Below are 12,642 nucleotides of genomic sequence, written 5' to 3' on the forward strand. Positions count from 1 at the left end.
TGATCCTGTGGTTAGAAGACCAACACTTAACCTGACAGGACCAATGGAGATGTGACCCAGAAACCAAACTCGCTGCCATTGAGTAGATTCCAAACTCACAGTGACCCTACAGGGCAGGGTAGAACTGCCTCTGTGAGTTTCTGAGGCTGTTACTCTTTACAGGAGTAGAAAGCCCCATCTTTCTCCCTGGAAATGGCTGGTGATTTCGAACGTCTGACCACTTCACCACCAGGGGTCCTATACTGGAGATGTAGGTACTCAATAAATAGTTGGTTAATTAATCAATTATTTTTCTGAACATCTACTCCATTAAAAGGCCAGTCTGGTCATTCCGGATATGAAGAGATATAAATAAAGTCTCTGACCCTAAATTTGCAAATACAATGTGCGTATTATAACATTAATGTTCATAATAGTAAAATAATAGAAAATATTGACATAACTCAGACCATATGGCCGGGACCATTCTAAGGGCTGAATATGTACTCATTCATGTGACTCTCACATATGTGCCTGTGAGGTTGATGCAAATTTCTGAAGAAGCGGAGCATGGAAAAGAAGAAGGAATTGGTCCAAGGTAAGTAATCAAATGACAATAAAAGCTCAGGCAGTCCAGCTTTAGAACTACCCTCAAATCTATACATGATGCTGTAAATCACCTGATGATACAGACACTCACAAATATTAATTAATTACATTTCATTGAAAAGACTTTTAGCTATGCCGATAAGTATACATCGAATCCATAGCACACGCAAAAATATTCATACAAAAACCTTCTATAATTTTAGATTTCACTTTGAATCAAGAATGATGACCTCACACTCCTTAGCAAACAACATTTAACCTGAACAAGCTTCTTACACCTTCCTCCTGAGCCCCCCACCCACAACCCCCTTTCTGAAAAGGGTCCTGGTCTTAGTCCAACTCCAATCCCTATCAACCAGGACATCTCGGCTTTCACTTCCTTTCAATGTAAGCTTGCCTTTCAGGAAAATGGTTTCACTAATCAAATTAAATTTACTTTGAAAATTGCTATTATATCGGACATATTTAAGAGTACATTAAGACCTAGAATTAACTAAAAAAATGTTTAATTAAAAATATAAACCCAGAAAATTAAAAAAGAAAAAAATGTGCCCCAGAGACTACGCATCTTCTTTGTGATGCTCCTGTTCCCCAAAATGCAACCGCACAGCCAGTGTTCTGGAATTTTACATTTCATAGAAATTATTTTAGGTATAATCCATGGACTTCTACTATTGGATGTTTAGGGTCTAATGGCCTATTTGCTGGCATTATCAGAACTGATTTTTCTGACATGTTACGTCATAATATAAAAAGTCAGTTTTCTCTTCTGTTTTATCATGCTTTTTCCGTTTTCAGAATATTATCCAGAATAACTTAAAAGGAGGTTCTATTTGCTCTGGAAACCATGAAGCAGGAAGTATGACAGCTAATCACCAAGATTGTCAAAACTCTTTTGTGAGACTGAAAGACAAACTGCCATGCCAACTGCCCCACCGAGGTGGCATAAGTAACTTCATAAGCCGCTTCTTCATAGCCCCGAGCAACATTCCATCCTGAAGGCAGACAGGATCAACGAGAGTGCTGCTACCACGTTATTCCTGAAATCGGGCTTGTAGCTCATGGTGACACAAGTTCCAAAGGTCTTCGTTCATAACTGAACGAAAGACCCAAAGACTACTCTTTGGTAAAATGAGGTGGGCTGAGGACAAAATGAGAGGGAAAGGAGAAAATTAGCAAGGGGGCATCCAAGTGGAAGTGCAAATAGCATGGCAGTCAGACTCTGGGACGTCGAATGGAAAAGAGGGCTTCTCTAGTGCTCTAGGGATGTGAGACACGTTTTGAGGTAAGAAGTCGACAGCCTCTAAGTTAACAAGGTGCTTTTGTAAATTTCAGGGTCCTCTAAAGTCGCCCCAAAGTGTTAGGGCAACTCTGATATGCATTGGGGAAATAACTATCAAGTACATGTGCATCTATCTTTAAAACACCATGAACGAGAAAGCATCCCACAAAAGAGAATCTACCCACATAAATAAACATAAAGAACAGCAGGCCTAATACCAGTTCAACTGTGTTTACGGTAAAAAAATGATTCTCTATAACAAGGCATGAGACTCGGTCATCTGTCAATACCTGTCCTTTTGCAATTCTTTAAACGTAGTAACTTCATTCCTTCCTCTTCTCCTTCTTTTTAATTTTCTTAACACATAGCCGGCAAGTGACGGTTAGACAAAAAATACCCAAACTGGATCTATTTATTGACTGAATGAAAAAAAAAAATCGAGTTTGACGTAATTTTTTAAAAATATGTCAGGAAAGCCCAACCATCATCAAAATTATTATCATATCTTCTGTTAAGATATCTCCCGTGGATGAGGTAGCAACTCTTTTATAACCCCCATGGACAGCATTCAAGGAAATAAATATGATCCGAAAACTCAGCACTGCTCTGGACAGAGTCCTCAGACCCTCCTAATGGTGGTAACAGCTTCTTTTTTTTTTTTCCTTTTTCTTTCTAGTGCTCATAACATGTACTTGGAGAAATCAAATAATAAACAATGTATGCACGACATCTGGTGGCTCCTAGATTATGTTACAACCACCTTCCTCCCTGTGAGTCTGAGTCACAGAGCTTGGTGATCATATTAACCTGAACCTTCTTCTGATATTGGAAACCCTACAAAGGATTAACCTGGGGTCAGCCTGCCAGTGTGTGGGGGGGATAAGCGTTACTTTATTTGCCAAAGTTGCCAGTTATGATGAACCTAACAACCCCATTCCTTAAATCCTTTGATTTATATTGTTTCACAGAATTAATAATCACTCATCCAATTAAATGCTCTTGGTCTGGGCCTCTGGCCAATTCTATGTCAGAAGAGGCGATAAGACCTATTAGCTATAAGCCTTAAACTAACCAGTATCATTCCCAAGGGGAGTATGTTGCCAAAATGAGCCACCTCCCTTCTAATTCCATACCATCATGATTGATATTAGAAATATCTTCATTATCTTGCTGCTCTTAAGATCACCCAAAGAGATTTAAAAGTTACAGCTATAAATAAAATCTCATGCTTTGCAATCATTGGCGAATTAATTTTAGAAACTTTAAAAATCTATGCAGGTATTATAGAATCTAGTATAAATTTATGTATATATAAAATAACTCAAGGTAGCTGAATATAATAAAAGCATAGAAGAATATTGTATGCTGATGGCAATAGAATTACAATAGTACACTTTGGTGGCCAACGCTTTAACTGGGTTATCAAAAATTATTATTGGAAAATTAACGAGAACAAACCTTTGTAGTTCCTTAATAGGTAGTTTTTCTAATGTTTTCAGTGTTTGGATAATTAAAGTAAACCCTTTACATGCATTTTTATAAACTGATCATACATCAGGGAAACAAGGAGAAGCTAAATCAAATCAAAATTTTGAAAACATTTGCTAAGTATCTACAGGAAACGAAAGAATAGGCACCAGTGCTAAGATACTATTTGCTGTCATTTCCATGGACTAGAGCATCTGCTATTTTGTATTGGGCGAAAGCTGCAGCCCTTCCTTTGAACTGCAAATCCTCAAAAATAAGAACTGATGAAAAAGGTCAACTAATTTGTCACCATGGAAATCCAGGCAGTTTTACACTCTTCACTTTTAAAGTTGACAAGTGTCACTGGGTTGAGGTCAGCAGTGGTATTCCAATAAGAATGTCACTGACATTCCTTATAACTAATGCACATACACACACACAAAAAAAACATTTTTTTATTAATAGAAACTCCAACATACCCTGAATCTTTTGAATTCCCCTTTACTATTAATAAACATGGGAACTTGTTCCTCAACAATGGTGCTGACGAAGATCTCCTTTTAGCTTTCACATGGCACATGGATTCTCTGGAATTAACATGACCAGAATTTATTGACCAGGGTTAAGAGAAAAGCCAGGAGATTTTCTGGATCAAGTTACCTCATAGCTAATTTTCTTCCACTTGATTTATGATGACTTATGGATAATCCCAGGATGACAGAGGGTGATATAAGCATTTGATTATTTAAGAATAATAGGTGACAATTTTTTTAATTGTCTGCTAGGGTACATGTTATAAATGCATCAGCAAGTGAATCTACCTAGGTACATCTATTGGATTTCAACTTTTTCCTTTTTTATGCTTATTATTATTATTATTTTGAATTTCAAGTCTTTCACAGAAGTTATCTTAATTGCTATCTATTCCAGATAAAATTCTGTTGAACTGAAAGCAGTTGTACTTTTATTTGATTCTTAAATGCCAGTGTATTTTGTTATTTAGAAAATCTCTATTAGGTATTGAAGGATGGTATTGAAACTGTACTGAAGGCATTCGTGAAAAACAGACTCTAGGAATTTACGGAATACCCATTGAAATGTTTCAAAAACTGATGCAGTAGTAGAAGCACTCACCCCAAAATTTCGAAGACAGCTACCTGACCAACTGATTGGAAGAGATCCCCATCAGTACTCTTTCCAAAAAAACTGACCTTACAGAATGTGGAAATTATAAAGCAATAAGATTAATATCAGATGCAAGTAATACTGTGCTGGTGATAATTGAAACATAGTTTAATTCATTTACAAAAGCAGGACCATCCCTGGTAGACTAACACGTGTCACAGGAAGACAGAACTTGAAAACAGTTTTAAAAAAAACAGGAAAGAAAAAAAAGCAAATCTCTATTAAATAAACATGTATGCAGAATTAAGCTTAGCTTCAGGGCAGCCTCATTAAATGCAAAATCTAGCTCTAATTCCACTATAGATATTCTGCAAATTCAAAGTGATAAAGAAAATATACCCAAGCAAATTTTAACATAATATATAGAAACTAATTTCATTTTTAACAGAATAAATTATTTTTAATAGGTAAGAGCCATGTAACACAAAAACTCAGGATGAAATAAAAGCTATAAATGGAAAGTCAAAGCCCCAGGCACAGCAACTGAGAGGCAGAAGAGTTAAAGGACAAGTGAGACCTTGCACTCAGTTGGCTGGGATGTGCACAGGTTCTAGAATTAACAAAAGATCAAGCAAGGCATATATGTTCACATGGACATATATACGCATGAATATCTCAAAGAATGTTGAAAATTCAATTTTTCGCATATTTGTTAACAATAATAACAACTATAGTAAGCATATACATCCCACATATCATTTAACTTTGTGGAGATACAGTCAAGGAAATGATTTTTTTTTAATTCAATATTGAAGGGCAATTTTACAACTGCTTCTATTTACATTGTAAAATTGTCTTTCTTTGATGATACTTAGGGAAAGGCATAAGTATAAGATGGTAGAGAATGTGCGTGAGGAGGCCCAATGTCCACCCACCTTCCTGACATGATCGCTGAAGACAGACGTGTGCATAAGCAAACATGGTAAAGAAAGCTGATGGTACCCGGCTATCAAAAGATATAGCATCTGGGGTCTTAAAGGCAACCAGTGCCCATCTAGCTCGGAAGCAACAAAGTCCACAGAGAAGAAGCACACAAGCCTGAGTGAACATGAGGTGCTGAAGGGATCAGGTAGCAGACACCAAAGAACAAAAATCATCATTAGGTGATCACCTTCCCCACACAAACGCTGAAGAAGAATGTGTGCATAAGTAAGTGTGGTGAAGAAGGCTGATGGTGCCCGGCTATCGAGAGATATAATGTCTGGGGTCTTAAAGGCTTGAAAGTAAACAAGTGGCCATCTAGCCCAGAAGCAACAAAGCCCACATGGAAGCAACACACCAACATGTATGATCATGAAGGGCCGAGGGGACCAGGTTTCAAGCACCAAAGGTGGGGGGAAGTAAAATCATTATCATCGTGAATGAGGGGAGCACGTGATGGGGACCCAATGCCCATCTGTAGACAACTGGACATCCCTTGCAAAGGGTTAGTGGGGAGGAGATGAGCCACTCAGGATTCGATGTAGCAATAATGAAACTCACAACCTTCCTCTAGTTCTTAAATGCTTCCTCCCCGCAACTATGATGATCCCAATTCTACCTTTCAAACCTGGTTAGACCAGAGGATGCACAGCGGTACAGATGGGAACTGGAAACACAGGGAATCCAGGACAGATGAACCTCTCAGGACCAGCGGTGAGATGGCGATACCGGGAGGGAAGGAGGGGTAGAAAGGGGGAACTGATCACAAGGATCTACATATAACCTCTCCCTGGGGGGTGGGCAACAGAAAAGTGGGTGAAGGGAAACGCTGGGCAGTGTAAGATAAGATAAAATAATAATTTATAAATTATTAAGGGTTCATGAGGGAGGGGGAATTGGGAGGGAGGGGGAGGAGAAAAAGGAAAATGAGGAGCTGATTCTAGAAACCCAGGCCGAAAGCGAATTTTGAGACTGATGAGGGCAATGAATGTATAAGTGTGGTTTACACAATTGATGTATGTATGGATTATGATAAGAGTTGTATGAGCCCCCATGAGGGAGGAGGGAGCGGGGAGGGAGGTAGTGGAAAATTGAGGACCTAATGTCGGGGGTTTAAGTGGAGAGAAAATGTTTTGAGAATTATGTACAAATGCGCTTTACACAATTGATGTGTGTATGGATTGTGATAACAGTTGTATGAGCCCCTAATAAAATGTTTTTTAAAAAAAAAGAGTTGTATGAGCCCCAATAAAATGATTTAAAAAAAGCAAAAGGTGGTAGATTAGCAGAGAAATAAGAAGACATTATTCATTCAATTACCATTATTGCTTGAGTAAACATATTCCGTTATCCAAATCAAGAAATGTTGAGATTGGAAATCAGAATGTTATTAATAATTATGCTGTGAAACTAAATATTAATTAGGCCTTTCCCCAGAAATTGGGATATATGCTGACCCTAATTATTAAACAAGTGTTAACATGTCAGGACTCCGGTGGAATAGTGGTTACCACTGGGCTGCAACCCCAAGGCCGGCAGATCGAGACCACCAGCTACTCCTTGGGAGACGGCTTTCTGCTCCCAGAAAGAGCTACCCTCGCAGAAATTCACAAGAGTGCTTCTATCCTGTCCTATAGGGCCGCTCTGAGCCGGCGTAGTTTTGATGGAAGTGACTGGGTTTTTTTGGTTCTGTTAAAATGGGATGCATAGGATTGTTTAAAGGTCAAATAGTAATAGTGATTGCTGTTTGAAACCTTCCCTATGGTGGATTATCTCCAAAAAATAGCATGAAAGCCTAAAAATTAAGAAATGTAAACTGATTTGGAGTGTAGACTGTCCTTCTCACAAAACATATTTAAACGGTTGGGAAAGAGATGGAACTTGAGCTCCCAGAGCCACAGGAAATCCCTGCTCTTTATTCAACAGTGCAATCAGCTGAGTACCCCAAGCATTCCTCATTCCAGAGCGACATCCTCATGGACCAATGTACGTGAGGAGTCATTAAAATCTTCAGTCAGAAAAGTTGTTTTATGTGCTGGTCATGTAAGGATACCTGGTTTGTGTCTAGTGTACTGAGTAAGTTTAAACGACTTCAATTCCTCAACTCTAAGTCGATGGAATTGCTGGCACAGTACTCCTTAGGCCTATTTTATAATTGTATAAAAATTAACTAATCACAGAAATACGAAGAAGACTCTTAGTTGACCATCCATGTGCTGTAGAATGACACTCCATAGAACGTTGCAGGTACTCTACCCAACAGAGTGTGCAGATATCATTGTACATGTTACCTGAAAACTAACCATAGAATCCTTTTACTTTCCACCTGAATTGTTAAAGGAATTCTAATTCACAATTTTTCTTTTGTTTTCATAGACAAAAGATCTTAAAGTCTCTCCACTAATTTCTTTAGTAAGCAGTATGTTGAAGTAAACTTGGAATAAGAACTAGGTTGAGAATTCACGTCAGCAGCACATATAGTAAAAGTAGAATGAGATAGAGAAGTTTAGCATGCCTCCTTCAAAGATGGCACATGAATTCATAAATAATTATGTATTTTAAAAGAAAAACTAGGTTCATTTCCCTCCTTCACCTATTTCTTAATTGAGCAAGACATTTAACAGTTTGCACCCTGATTTCCTAAACTACAAAATGAGGCTGATGATTTCTGGCCTCTTTAAGAAATTAGTTGAAAATTAAAATGGCACATGTATATGAATCTATGATAAACTATAAAGCTCTATACAAACATAAGGAGTCTCGATGGAACTGTTGGGTTAGCATTAGACTACTAACTATGAGATCAGTGGTTCAAACCTACCAGCAGCTCCTTGGGGGAGAGATAAGGATTTCCTCTCCTGTAAGGATTGCTAGCCTCGTGATCCCTACATGGGACTGCTGTGAGTTAGAATTTACTTGATCACAGTAAATCTAACTCATAGCGACTCTATTTATAACAGAATGAAACACTTCCCAGTCCTGCACCATCCTCAAAATTATTATGTTTGAGCCCATTGTTGGGGCTACTGTGTCAGTCCATCTCATCAAAGGTCCCCGAGTCACCGCCTGCAATGGCAGTAGGTATATACACATATAAAGGGAACTCCTGTGGCACAGCGCTTAAGTGAGTGGCTGTTAACCTAAAGGTCGGTGGTGCAAATCCCACAAATCACTTAGTGAGAAGAAGATGTGGCAGAATGCTTCTGTAAAGATTGACAGCTTTAGAAACCCTTCGGGGACGGGCAGTTCACTCTGCCCTACATGGTCTCTGTGAGTCAAATTCAACTGGATAGAAGTGGGTTTGGTTTTATACAAATATACCTTGGTTTGAAATGTTGGGAACTGGGCAGGATGAACATATTCCAAAGTATAGCCTAGATATTGTTGATAATTTCCCCATCTCTGATATTAGCTCATTTTTTCTCACTTTGTTTCCCTTCTTTAATGGAACCAAATAAGACTGATGTGCTGCACACCCATTGTTCTTTCTATACTTTCCATTAACTTTGCAACGTGTGAAGCTGGTTATTGCTCATACTTAGGGACGTTCCCCTAGTAATAAAAGTACCAGGTCCTTTAGCTTGGGTGACATTTCCTGGGTATTGGAACCCTTGATTATAGTGTTAGCGCAGTGATTATCTGTAACCGAGTGGATCCTGTGTTACTCTGAGTCTATCACAAGCCTCACTACCATAAAGTTGGATGCCTTTTGTTCTGAGAAGTCCTGGTTAACTCCCCTTCTAGTGGAAAGGTTGGAGATTCAAGTGCATCCAGATGTGCTTCAGAAAGAAGGTCTGGTTTTCTACCACCTGCACACCCATCACTGAAGATTCCCTGGAGCGCAGTTCTCCTGGGACTCCTGATGATCACTATGAATCAGACTTGACTGGACACTGGTCACTGCTGTTAGAATGGCTTTCTTTCCCAAGCACATGGAGTTAATGGAGTCGTCTGCTTATGATAAAACATTGTGTAGATGTCACGTCTTTGACACTGATAGAAATGGTGAACTTGTTACAGACAAGAGCCCCAATTCCATTTTTATGAATGGAGACACATTCTCTTTCCCTGAACCCCCCTCAAAGTAGATTTAAACAAATGCAAGACATAAAGTTGGTGTGTAGGCCTAAATTATTCAGAGACAAGATTAGGTAAAGCCTAAATATTATTATAGTTTGAACCTTTGAAACACTGAAGTGGTGTATGTCTCATATTTATATTTATTTAAAAGTACCAGTGTATAGACTTGGAAAAGTCCCCTGTTAGCAATAAATACTTTTTTATAAGCACAGAGTCAGAAGACCGCTCCAGAAGTCAGGCCAAGGCTTCCTGCACCTTTCGATCCTTTGTCAAATCCATTTCCCCCATTATTGCTCTTTCTTTTTTCCCCACTCCTCCAAATATATTTCCGTCTTTTTACAAGGTACAAATAGTTTCAAAGGTCCTTAATATCGACTCATAAAATGTTAAGAGATGGAAAGGAACTTCAGAGGGCAGTGTGTCTTCCCTCCTGCTGCATACTTTTCAGGTTAAGACATTAAAGAGCCATAGCAGTGCCATCAGGGCTCAGAGAGAGCTGTCAACATCAACAAATGAATTACAAAGTCCTACAATTTGTCAATCTGACCGGATGCGTCTTCCTTGTATGATTTTTTTCATCTCTTTCCCATCAACTAGTTAGAAATTTATAGACACATCTAGTTTTCATTTTGGCCTAACAAAAATTAACTTATAGAAATAAATGATCTGATTCACTCTTCTTTTTCTGGAAAAAGGGGTTCACCTAAATAGATACTGAGGTTTTGCCTTACACGATAGCTGTCTGTGACGTCTTGACTCTCTGCTTTTCATTTTAAATAGAAGTAGAGTCTTGCTCTGATTATTCTAACACTCAAAGCTTCAAATTAATAATGGGCTTTTTTTACCAGCTTATGTACCTGAATGTAAACACTTCAAAGGGGCTTAGAGAAATATTTTCAGGTCTAAGACAGTAAGAAAAAACTGAAAAGCATTCCTCAGTCACTCCTAAGAAAATACAGGCAGGGATCATGTGGATACATCTATAACTACATTTTACTAACAGACAGGAAGAGCAAGGAGCCAGTGGAAAATCTGGGGCTATAAATCTGATAGGAAAACAGGCTCCCACTGAATAACAGCAGTGGAATGAAAATAGTCCCATACTCCCATGTTAATGAGTGAAAGACTGGCTATCCCTTCTCATTCATGGGTTTCAGTAGTAACATGATAACAATTAATTATCAAAGTAAGCCTGCAGTTTTTGGTAATTGAGTGTGAAAAACTTCTCCAGAATCTTTTGAAGATTAATTGCACATGTTCTGGGCTACTCCACAGAGTATGTGGCTTAGAATCTTACATTTTAATTAAACGGAAGAGCGAAGTAGTCTTTTCTAAGCTGATTTAAAAGATCTTTACTAGAGCGATTTTAAGATTAAACTGATAAACATGTCACTGTTATGTTATTTGGAGACATTAGTACCAAATAACACCAAATTCCTAAAAAATAATGGTAACAGGTGCTCATATCTCAAAATTAATATGCAAATGCTATGTAAGACAATTAACCAAATGCCAAAATTGTCCTGCAGGTTATATTTGGATTCATCAGATTTTTGAGTTTTATAGCAGACAACCAGAAATGGAATCGCATCATAGACTCCACCTACACAGCCATTGCTCTTATACTGAATTAACTTTAACATGAGGGTATTTTTTAAGAAATTACAAAGGCTTCAAGTTCATTATCACTCTGGGATCTAACCTTCAGGGCTGAGCTCAGGTTGATCAGAAGAAAATCTCAAGGAGATAAAAAATGAACTTAAACTGGGGTTTTTATAACTTCTGTTTTTCTCCAATTAAAAACATTGCTGTGAATTTTAAGTCATGAAAACATCCTGGATTTTTGCAAAGTATAATTGTGCTCTAATATCAAAGTTAATTAGAAAATCTGAAAAGAAGATACTCTTTAGAAAGTTGCTAATGAGTGAGATTTCTTAACCTTCTAGTCAAATTCAAACATATCTGTTTTCATACAGAAATAATTATCCCTTCTCCCCACAAAGATAATCACGTGTTTGACTTTGACCACATGTTCAGATGGAAGCACCGTCACCTTGTTTTCTGAAGACCATTCTCTCTCATGTACACTCTTCAATGTTAGAGTCTTTACACCGAGCCTTTAGCTGTCCAAAGTTATCACTCTTAACAAAGCAAAGAAATATACATCAAACTTTTTGAGCCACTGATTCCTAAATTGCATGCCCCTCACTTCCATCCTAATACATCAGAAATCTTGAAAGACAAGTTTTCATATCTGCCTTAATTTCCTCACTAAGGATGACCTCCTAAATTTTATTGTATTTTCATTCCAACTTTATTTCTACCAACCCTGCTGTTGGCTTCTCACTTATGACCTCCTAGGCATCAAATTGTGAGTCTTCTCCCATTGTCTTACACAATTTTTATAGTCACTTATTTGGCACTGCTTCTTCATCATCTGCATTATTTAGTCCCCAAATGTTGTTTTGGAATCTCACATTTTCTCTTTCTTTACTTTGTCCTTATCATTCGCTGCCATTGAGTTATGCTGACCCACAGTGACCCTGCAGGACAGGGCAGAACTACCCCTAGGGAGTTTTGAGACTAACTCTTCAGGGAAGTAGAAGGTCTCATCTTTCTCCTACCATATGGCTTGTGTGTCCAAGTGGCAACCTTGTGCTTAACAGCCCAACGGGGAACCATCACCAGAACAATCTCAAATCAGTATGTTCAATTTGGCTTACTTATTGAACTTCAGTATTTATAATCCAAATACACACTAGATACCTTCAACTTATATTCTGGAAGCATCACAAATTCATAATATATAAGATGTAAACCCCTTTAATCTATGTTCTCTAGTTTACTCATTTTAGAACCACTATCATCTAAGTTTAAAATCTAAATGTCTTTATTCTTTGTTCCTCACATCTTATCAGAAGACATTGAGTTTAATTAATGAAGCTTCACTAATTGATTGACCACTTTATGTGTTGTGCTACTAACCACAAGGCCAGTAGTGGAAACGCACTGGGACTTCACCAGAGAAAGAGAAGGCTGTGCCCACAAGGCCTTGGAAACTCTAAGGAGCAGTTCTATAGGGTCAATATGAATAGAAGTAGATTTGTAGTAGAGTAGAT

General features: G+C 38.1%; 1 non-coding gene across 1 annotated transcript; it reads left to right on the forward strand.

Annotated features, from left to right (window-relative positions):
- Window positions 1–7,899: 7,899 nt before the first annotated feature.
- On the forward strand, window positions 7,900–8,004 carry LOC115868765. The gene has a single exon (XR_004045760.1). It is a non-coding gene; the product is annotated as a U6 spliceosomal RNA (small nuclear RNA).
- The last annotated feature ends 4,638 nt before the right edge of the window (window positions 8,005–12,642 follow it).

This window comes from Echinops telfairi, unplaced genomic scaffold, assembly GCF_000313985.2.
Source record: "Echinops telfairi isolate 266 unplaced genomic scaffold, ASM31398v2 ScPeMD7_1;HRSCAF=3_0, whole genome shotgun sequence".
Taxonomy (NCBI): domain Eukaryota; kingdom Metazoa; phylum Chordata; class Mammalia; order Afrosoricida; family Tenrecidae; genus Echinops; species Echinops telfairi.